This window comes from Rosa rugosa, chromosome 2 (genome assembly GCF_958449725.1).
Source record: "Rosa rugosa chromosome 2, drRosRugo1.1, whole genome shotgun sequence".
In the NCBI taxonomy this organism is placed as follows: Eukaryota; Viridiplantae; Streptophyta; class Magnoliopsida; order Rosales; family Rosaceae; genus Rosa; species Rosa rugosa.
This window is the reverse complement of record NC_084821.1, coordinates 37,399,565-37,407,898: the sequence shown is the minus strand read 5'-3', so window position 1 is coordinate 37,407,898 and position 8,334 is coordinate 37,399,565. Positions and strand designations below refer to the sequence as shown.

General features: G+C 42.8%; 2 long non-coding RNA genes across 3 annotated transcripts in view; both read left to right on the top strand.

The window, feature by feature from the left end:
• Positions 1-3,005, top strand: LOC133728379 (uncharacterized). The gene is made up of 3 exons (XR_009855823.1): positions 1-1,272; positions 1,826-1,900; positions 2,831-3,005. It is a non-coding gene; the product is annotated as an uncharacterized LOC133728379 (long non-coding RNA).
• Positions 3,006-5,848: 2,843 nt separating this feature from the next.
• LOC133728169 (uncharacterized) overlaps positions 5,849-8,334 on the top strand; it is a 63,190-nt gene continuing 60,704 nt past the window's right edge. The window contains exon 1 of one of the 2 annotated variants that reach the window (XR_009855658.1): positions 5,849-8,173. This is a non-coding gene — a long non-coding RNA (uncharacterized LOC133728169). The remainder of the gene's footprint in view (positions 8,174-8,334) is intronic. The other variant, XR_009855657.1, reaches the window with a different exon arrangement.

The following is an 8,334-nucleotide window of genomic DNA, read 5'->3' as shown; positions in this document are numbered from 1 at the left end:
TCAAATTAACGTCCGATGTCATTTTGGAAATGATTTCGTAGGCGTGGGCACGAATACGAAGCTTGAAGGAGTTGTGGAATTAGTTCGAACGATTTTATTTCGAAAACGAACGTTATTTAGGGGGTCTTAAAAAGTGACTTCTTATACGTACAGAATTTGGGAAAACTTTCTTCATGAAAGTTGTAGAGCTCGTCGATACGATCTCGTGCGTATGTTGAACGCAATATTCGGAGTTTGTATGAATAAGTTATGAATATTTGAAAATCGGGATTTTTTTTCTATAAATATGGAGAATTTCTGGAATTTTTCTTAAATCCCAAAATTTCCTATTCTTTCTATTTTCTCCCCCGGTTTTCTCTCTTCTCTCTCCTCTCCCCCGACCTTTTTCTCTTCTTTCTGGGCGTTCTTCCTCTGCCAGCAGCGCCACCGTCCGGCCACCTCAAGCCGCTCTCGAGGTGTCCACGGCTTCGCCTCGACGTCGTCTAGCTACTGGACGTGACCACTTTCCCCGGAACGGCCTCAAATCCGGCAAACCGGAGCTGCAAGGTTTGAGCCAAAAACAGTCAACGCCGGTTTTCTCCTAATTCCGGCCACCAAAACTCACGATCCTTAGCTCCCTGAACTCACCTCAACATGCTGATCATCATCCTAGAAGGATCGCACCTGGAGTGACCGGATTCACGTTCGTCGGAGCTCGGCCGGCTTTAATTCGAAAACCACCTTCGAATCCGATTTTCTCGAGTTATAGACCACCTTTTCTTGTGATTCTTGGCCTGGTGAGTTCACCTTGAGATTATTAACAACTCTCAAGAAGGGATCGAGGCCTGAGGTTGAAGTTTTTACGTCGGAATTCAAGCTCGCCGGATTCTGGAAAATTTCCGACCACGAAGACTTTCGATCAAGATATCGCGAGCTGTAGTGCATCGTTTTGATTGATTCTTTTTCCAGTGGGTTCCCCTTGATGTTGTTAACAACTCTCTAGAAGGCATCGAGGCCTGAAATTGAATCTTTGACGTCGAAATCGAGCCTTGCCGGATTCTGCAAAATTCTGGAATTTTTCCGACCACCGAAGCTTTCGATCGGTATATCTCGAGCTACAGACCATATTTTTCTGTGATTCTTGAACCAGTGAGTTCTTCTTGAGTTTCTTAACAACTCTTCAGAAGGAATCGAAGCCTTAAATTGACGTTTTTACGTCGAATTGGAGCTCGCCGTTTTCTGCAGTTTCTCGCCGGTTTCTGGAAAATTCCGGCCACCTTCATACTGTTCAAGGTAATTTTCGACCCCTTCCGGTCATTTTCAGACTTCGTGCTAGTTATGAAAGTTGTTAAGCATGATGAGAGGAAGAAGAGCAGCCCGGCCCCGACACCATTGGTGGTGGTCGGCGGCGGCTCTGCCACTAACTCCGGCGGCCCTTTCCGGCCACCTCCGGGGATCAAAAATATGGTTTCTGTACATTTTCAGATTCTATATTTCAATACGATCATTTCGATATATTATACGCAATTTTTGGATATCGTATGATTAAGTTATGAATTTTTAAGTTTAGATCGATTTCGATCGTTAGATTTGTGATCTGTGAAGTTAGGACCGTCAGATGGACTTGTAGTTTTGATATGATGATCTTATGACTGTCCCAGTGGCTTTGTGTGGTCATGGGCGAAGATCCGACCGTTGGATCTTCGTATAAATGCAAAACAGTGATTAGGAAGGCGATCCGTGAGGATCCGACCGTTGGATCATCATTTAATTTCAATCCGACCGTTGGATTGTCGTTTGATTATGTTTTTGAGTTATTGGCTAAGTTAAGGTCATGTTTGATTAGGTGATTGACGGTTTGAGTTGGCGGACGATTGTGAATCGTATTTTGAGCTGTTAAGAAGACGCAGCGGGATTAGAGGTGAGTAAACCTCACGTGGTTCATATTACGAACCGAATAAATTTAATTACCTTATTTTGTCGTAATTGCGTGAAAATATTTATGAAATAAATATTTGTTTTAAAATCATATGGACTTGATCAACTACGGTCCATGGGTAAGTAAAATGATTTTTACTATACAAATGAATTTCTCGGTTTTATTGCATGTGAACTATAGTTGGTATTAGTGATTATCCCTGAGCGGATAATTACGTATATATATATTTACGTGATTATATGTGAATGGTGTGACATTGAAGAGTGTGGAATTGGGATGATTAAATTATTATGAATTGACATGTGACTTACCATATTTATATGTGATGAACATGATTGATGAGTTCTTGTTAATATTCATGATTTACATTGGAGGATGTATAGAGTTAGAGAATGTAGGGTTCTGAGGATGAGGTGTCCGAAGTTCGACGGTTAAGGATAACCGGAGTGTTTGTGTACTGAGGACGGGGATGTCCAAGGTGTGACGGTTTATTATTAACCGAAGTTGTGTGCTGAGGACGGGGATGTCCAAAGCGCGACGGTTTATTATTAACCGAAGTATATGGTGCTGAGGACGGGGATGTCCAAAGCGCGACGGTTATAGTGTTAACCGAAGTATTTTTGCCGTTGCTTGACCCTAGGCCAAGGTGTCAGAGGTAACGAGGCAGTTAGAGCTCTAACGTGTTATGGGATGGGACCAAAGTGGTGATAGTGTTGTGTGATAGGACCAAAGTGGTGATATTGAATTGGTTGACGTTTGCGTCGTGGATGTTGAGATTGTTGGTTGTGTTGTTGAGTTATAAGAATTGTAATTTAAAATCAACAGTTCTTTCTTGTTTACTCATACTGGCTGTAAAAAGCTTACCGGGTTTTGTGTTGTTGCAACTCCCGGTACACTATTCAAATTGTGTAGCGGGTAATCCTACAGGTCAGGAGAACCAGGACGGTGATCGGGCTGCTTAGAGTAGTGTTATGTGAATTACAGCATTATATTGTGAGGTTTGTTATGCTCATTTAGAGCTTTACGATTTTACTTTGTAAGAGTGAATTGTAATAATTAACTCGAGGTTTTTCGAGTTTTGTGTTGAGTGGCGAGTGGTGTGTTTGTTTCTGAGAAAAAAAAAATTCAGAACGTTATTTGTATTAATTGTTTATTCATGTTTCGGATTTGAATTTATTATTCAAAATTCGGGGCGTGACAGTTTGGTATCAGAGCGTAAGGTGCATATTTGGTGATGTGTCAATACTTTCCGAGTGATGGCCCGTCTGCAGCGGATCCCCATCGTGTGCTCTTCGGTATTGGCTAAGTCATTGGGTATGCGTGAGTGTTGGGAGTTGTTTAGGCCGCTAGGTCGTTTTAGGAACGTGAATACCTTCCCTGTAGTATTGACTTGGCTAATATGGACTTGTATTTGACTCATGCCATGTTTTAAGTGCTATACGTGTATTAGCCAAGCATACTATACTTCTTAGGTGATGGATATTCGAAAGGGGTAGTACATTGAACCTTAAAGTTGTTTTGGAAGTTCGTATTAGAATGAGTTCAGTTGCCGCGAGTTATAATCTTTAAGGAATGGAAACCTTCGGATTTAACTCTGTTGAGTCAGTGAGAATTGTTTTATGGAAATGAGGTTCTTTTGATTGTTGAAGTGTTTGGTTGAAGGCATGGTGTGGACCTATGCACGTACCTAGTGTGGATACGAGTATTAATGGATAGAAAGTTTGCCTTCTTAAGTTGGACGTACATATGTTTTTGGATGAGATGTACATGTCAAATAATAGATATCTTGTTTTGTAACGAGATGTCTTAGTGGGGTTTTGGTAATTGGCATGGGTGATGTGTTTAAAGTGGCTTTGAGGTAACTATACTAATCTTGTGTGAGATTGAGTTATTAGTATAAATTGAGAATATATGAGCAGTTGGAATGAGAATTGATCTCACTAACTCAAGATGATAGGAGTGTGAGAGATTATGGGGTAGAATTCTCAAGACTATATTGATTTTTGAGTGTAGTGATGTAATTTGGGAGATACTTAGGTTACCTATAAGGAGGGTAGTAGAGTTTATTATCGATGTGAGGAAAAGTATGGTACCTGTAGCAATAGCATCTATGGTGTGTGCTGGAGATTCTAAGAAAAGAAAAGTTGTATGCAAAGCTTGGGAAGTGTTTAGCTTTATTATTCCTTGATTTTAGCTAGACCTTTGTGTGACTTGATTTACAGTTGCGTTTTGAGGGTGATTATTGGGGATATATCTCTATGATAGATTTTGTGTATGGTTTGACATATGGAAAAATTTATACGACCTTGTGATAGGGTTGATTGTGAAGAGACATTGTGTCGACATATGAGCTGAGGTGATAATGTTGTTTTGCAACCCTAGGGGTGCTAGTGTTGTATTATCAATGCATTGGAACAGATGTTGTGAGAATAGGATTTTGAACGGGGGTATAGTTAGGGTGAGATATTAGGTGCTTTACCAGTATTGATTGGTGAATCAAGATATGTCTTACGTAAGGTTGGAGACTAATCTAGAAAACTTCAAGGAATTACTAGAAGTACGAGTGCAGCAGAGCTGGCTAATTTTGAAAGAGCAATGGGTGACCAAGGTTCGATTCTTGGTGGCGTTGTTGGTTGTTTTTAAAGAAAAGACTACCACATACATTCAGTCTTATTACAAGTCAAAAGCAAAATAAAGTTATTGTACAACGAAAGTTAAAATGCAGAAAAAGAAATACAATAACTAAAAGATGAATTGTTTTTACTTCTTCCCCTTTGATTGGGAAAGCTCAGCAATCTCCTCCCTGAGTTTGGTGACTTGATCATCGACCTCTTCACTGTCCTGCGAGTCACTACTGGTTGAGTCAAGATCTTCCCAAGGAACATGAGGAGCGGTGCGCGGACGAGTGGCAGCCCTTTTGCTGGTTTCAGCCGCAGGAGGAGGGTCCTTGTGGAGTGACGCAACAACTTCCTTGCAAGGAAACCCAGGAGGATGACACTGCATGTTATTGACCTCCTGAGCAAGCTTGTTCATTGCGGTGTGGCAACGGATCAAAGAGAGGTTCATGTCAGTGATGTAATCGATCATACATGTGACTCGCCAATCCGTCACCATAATACCATCACGGAGGGAGGAACGCAGTGCATCAATTGAGTCTGACAAGCTTTCCAGGGTGGCCACAGGCCGAGGAGCACGAGCAGCTAGGGAGGAAGAGGACTCGCTGGGATGCAGTCTGGGAGAACGACGAGGCAGAGGAGGGGGACTGCGGCTACGCTCACGTATAGGACGATGGTCTCCAGGACGAGTGAGGCCAGCGCAAGCGGCCGCTTGACGACCCTCTTCTTCTAAAGAGAGAACACAGCGTTGATTGACGCTCATGCGAGCGGTAATCTTGGTTCGAACCATGATGAAGGAGAAGGAATTTGAAACTGCACGCTTAGACAAAACCGAGTAAAATCTGGAGGAGATAAAAGGAGGTTTATATAGAGCACAATATAGGGTTGAGAAAATGTGAGAATGGAAGAAGAGATTTGAGTTATCGGATGGAAGAAGAGAATTGAGAGAGGATGGCTAAAACTCTGGGGAAATTTTCTTTTCTTTGGTGTGAATAGTCTCATTCCCCGAATGCACCTATTTATAGAACAAGGTGAGCAGATCTCCATCGTTGGATGGACGATCTCAGAGATTCAAACTACGCGTTGGATTAAAGTCGCCCAAAAACACGGAAAAGTTGTGGCCGCGTGGAGAGCGTGTAGGGGGACCGAGCGAATCTCGAGACGCTGTGGCAGACAGCTTTCGCCGAAAGGGATCTGCTTTCCGTAAATCACGAAAGCGACGTGTCGTGGCACGTGGAGTGTACCGACAGTATGTTTTTATTCTATCGCTTATGATAGAATAAATAAAAGGAGTTGCATGGAGAATAACGAGTGCAGCTGGTGCTCTAGTGGTTGAAGAGCAAAGCTCTTGTACAAGAGGTCAGAGGTTCGAACCTTGCCTCTCCCGTTATTTTATTTATGTCGCTTATGACATAATAAATATAACACGTGAGCATATATTAATGAAGGCAGCTCTTGCTTCAGTGGTTGGGAGCAAAACCTTCGTGTTCGAGGTCGGGAGTTCGAACCTTACCTCTTACAAATATTTTTGGATCTCGTATATGCTTGATATACGGACGTATATACGGTATGTACGGCATACATACGTATATACGGTCTGTACGGTATGCATACGTATATACGGTCTGTACGGTATACATACTTATATACGGTATGTACAATTTCATACCGTAGCCGAGCTGGAAGTTGGTAGGCCCAAATAGTAAGCCCAAATAGTAAGCCCAATTGTTCGGCCCGATTGGTAAGCCCAAATGTTAAGCCCAATTGTTCGGCCCGAATGGTAGGCCCAAATGTTAAACCCAAATTGGTTCGGGCCGGTTCGAAATGTGGATGGTTCGGTTTCTTCGGCCCAATTGGCCAGCCCTAATGCTTAGCCCAAGGATTGAGCAAGCCCAAGTCATCATCACTGGGTAACATATTTTATTGGCGTGCTTTTGGGGACGAATTGTTTTGAGTGATGCATCTCTATTGTTGTGTAGAATGGTGCATGCTTGAGTTTTACTATAGAGACTTACCGTGATGCTAATTGAGTAGCGAAACACTTTGTGGGAGTGTTTACTGTGCTTGTATGCCAGTACAAAGTGTTGATCTATGTGAGGATCTATGAGATGATCCATGTGACGATTTTGTGTATGTGATGTGGAGTGTTGTTGAGCAGTTGTTGTGTGAGTTTACGTTTGTGATGAAAGGATTTAGTGGCCATAGGAATGTATTTTTATACAAAGAGCTGAGGCTCTGTAGATTACTACAGATTTGGAAAAGATGGAGATTCTATGGTTAGGTCAACCTTAATCGAGAGGAATTGACTTGCGCTTAAATTTCGGGACGAAATTTCTTTAAGGAGGGTAGATTGTAATACCCGAAAAATTCAAATTAACGTCCGATGTCATTTTGGAAATGATTTCGTAGGCGTGGGCACGAATACGAAGCTTGAAGGAGTTGTGGAATTAGTTCGAACGATTTTATTTCGAAAACGAACGTTATTTAGGGGGTCTTAAAAAGTGACTTCTTATACGTACAGAATTTGGGAAAACTTTCTTCATGAAAGTTGTAGAGCTCGTCGATACGATCTCGTGCGTATGTTGAACGCAATATTCGGAGTTTGTATGAATAAGTTATGAATATTTGAAAATCGGGATTTTTTTTCTATAAATATGGAGAATTTCTGGAATTTTTCTTAAATCCCAAAATTTCCTATTCTTTCTATTTTCTCCCCCGGTTTTCTCTCTTCTCTCTCCTCTCCCCCGACCTTTTTCTCTTCTTTCTGGGCGTTCTTCCTCTGCCAGCAGCGCCACCGTCCGGCCACCTCAAGCCGCTCTCGAGGTGTCCACGGCTTCGCCTCGACGTCGTCTAGCTACTGGACGTGACCACTTTCCCCGGAACGGCCTCAAATCCGGCAAACCGGAGCTGCAAGGTTTGAGCCAAAAACAGTCAACGCCGGTTTTCTCCTAATTCCGGCCACCAAAACTCACGATCCTTAGCTCCCTGAACTCACCTCAACATGCTGATCATCATCCTAGAAGGATCGCACCTGGAGTGACCGGATTCACGTTCGTCGGAGCTCGGCCGGCTTTAATTCGAAAACCACCTTCGAATCCGATTTTCTCGAGTTATAGACCACCTTTTCTTGTGATTCTTGGCCTGGTGAGTTCACCTTGAGATTATTAACAACTCTCAAGAAGGGATCGAGGCCTGAGGTTGAAGTTTTTACGTCGGAATTCAAGCTCGCCGGATTCTGGAAAATTTCCGACCACGAAGACTTTCGATCACGATATCGCGAGCTGTAGTGCATCGTTTTGATTGATTCTTTTTCCAGTGGGTTCCCCTTGATGTTGTTAACAACTCTCTAGAAGGCATCGAGGCCTGAAATTGAATCTTTGACGTCGAAATCGAGCCTTGCCGGATTCTGCAAAATTCTGGAATTTTTCCGACCACCGAAGCTTTCGATCGGTATATCTCGAGCTACAGACCATATTTTTCTGTGATTCTTGAACCAGTGAGTTCTTCTTGAGTTTCTTAACAACTCTTCAGAAGGAATCGAAGCCTTAAATTGACGTTTTTACGTCGAATTGGAGCTCGCCGTTTTCTGCAGTTTCTCGCCGGTTTCTGGAAAATTCCGGCCACCTTCATACTGTTCAAGGTAATTTTCGACCCCTTCCGGTCATTTTCAGACTTCGTGCTAGTTATGAAAGTTGTTAAGCATGATGAGAGGAAGAAGAGCAGCCCGGCCCCGACACCATTGGTGGTGGTCGGCGGCGGCTCTGCCACTAACTCCGGCGGCCCTTTCCGGCCACCTCCGGG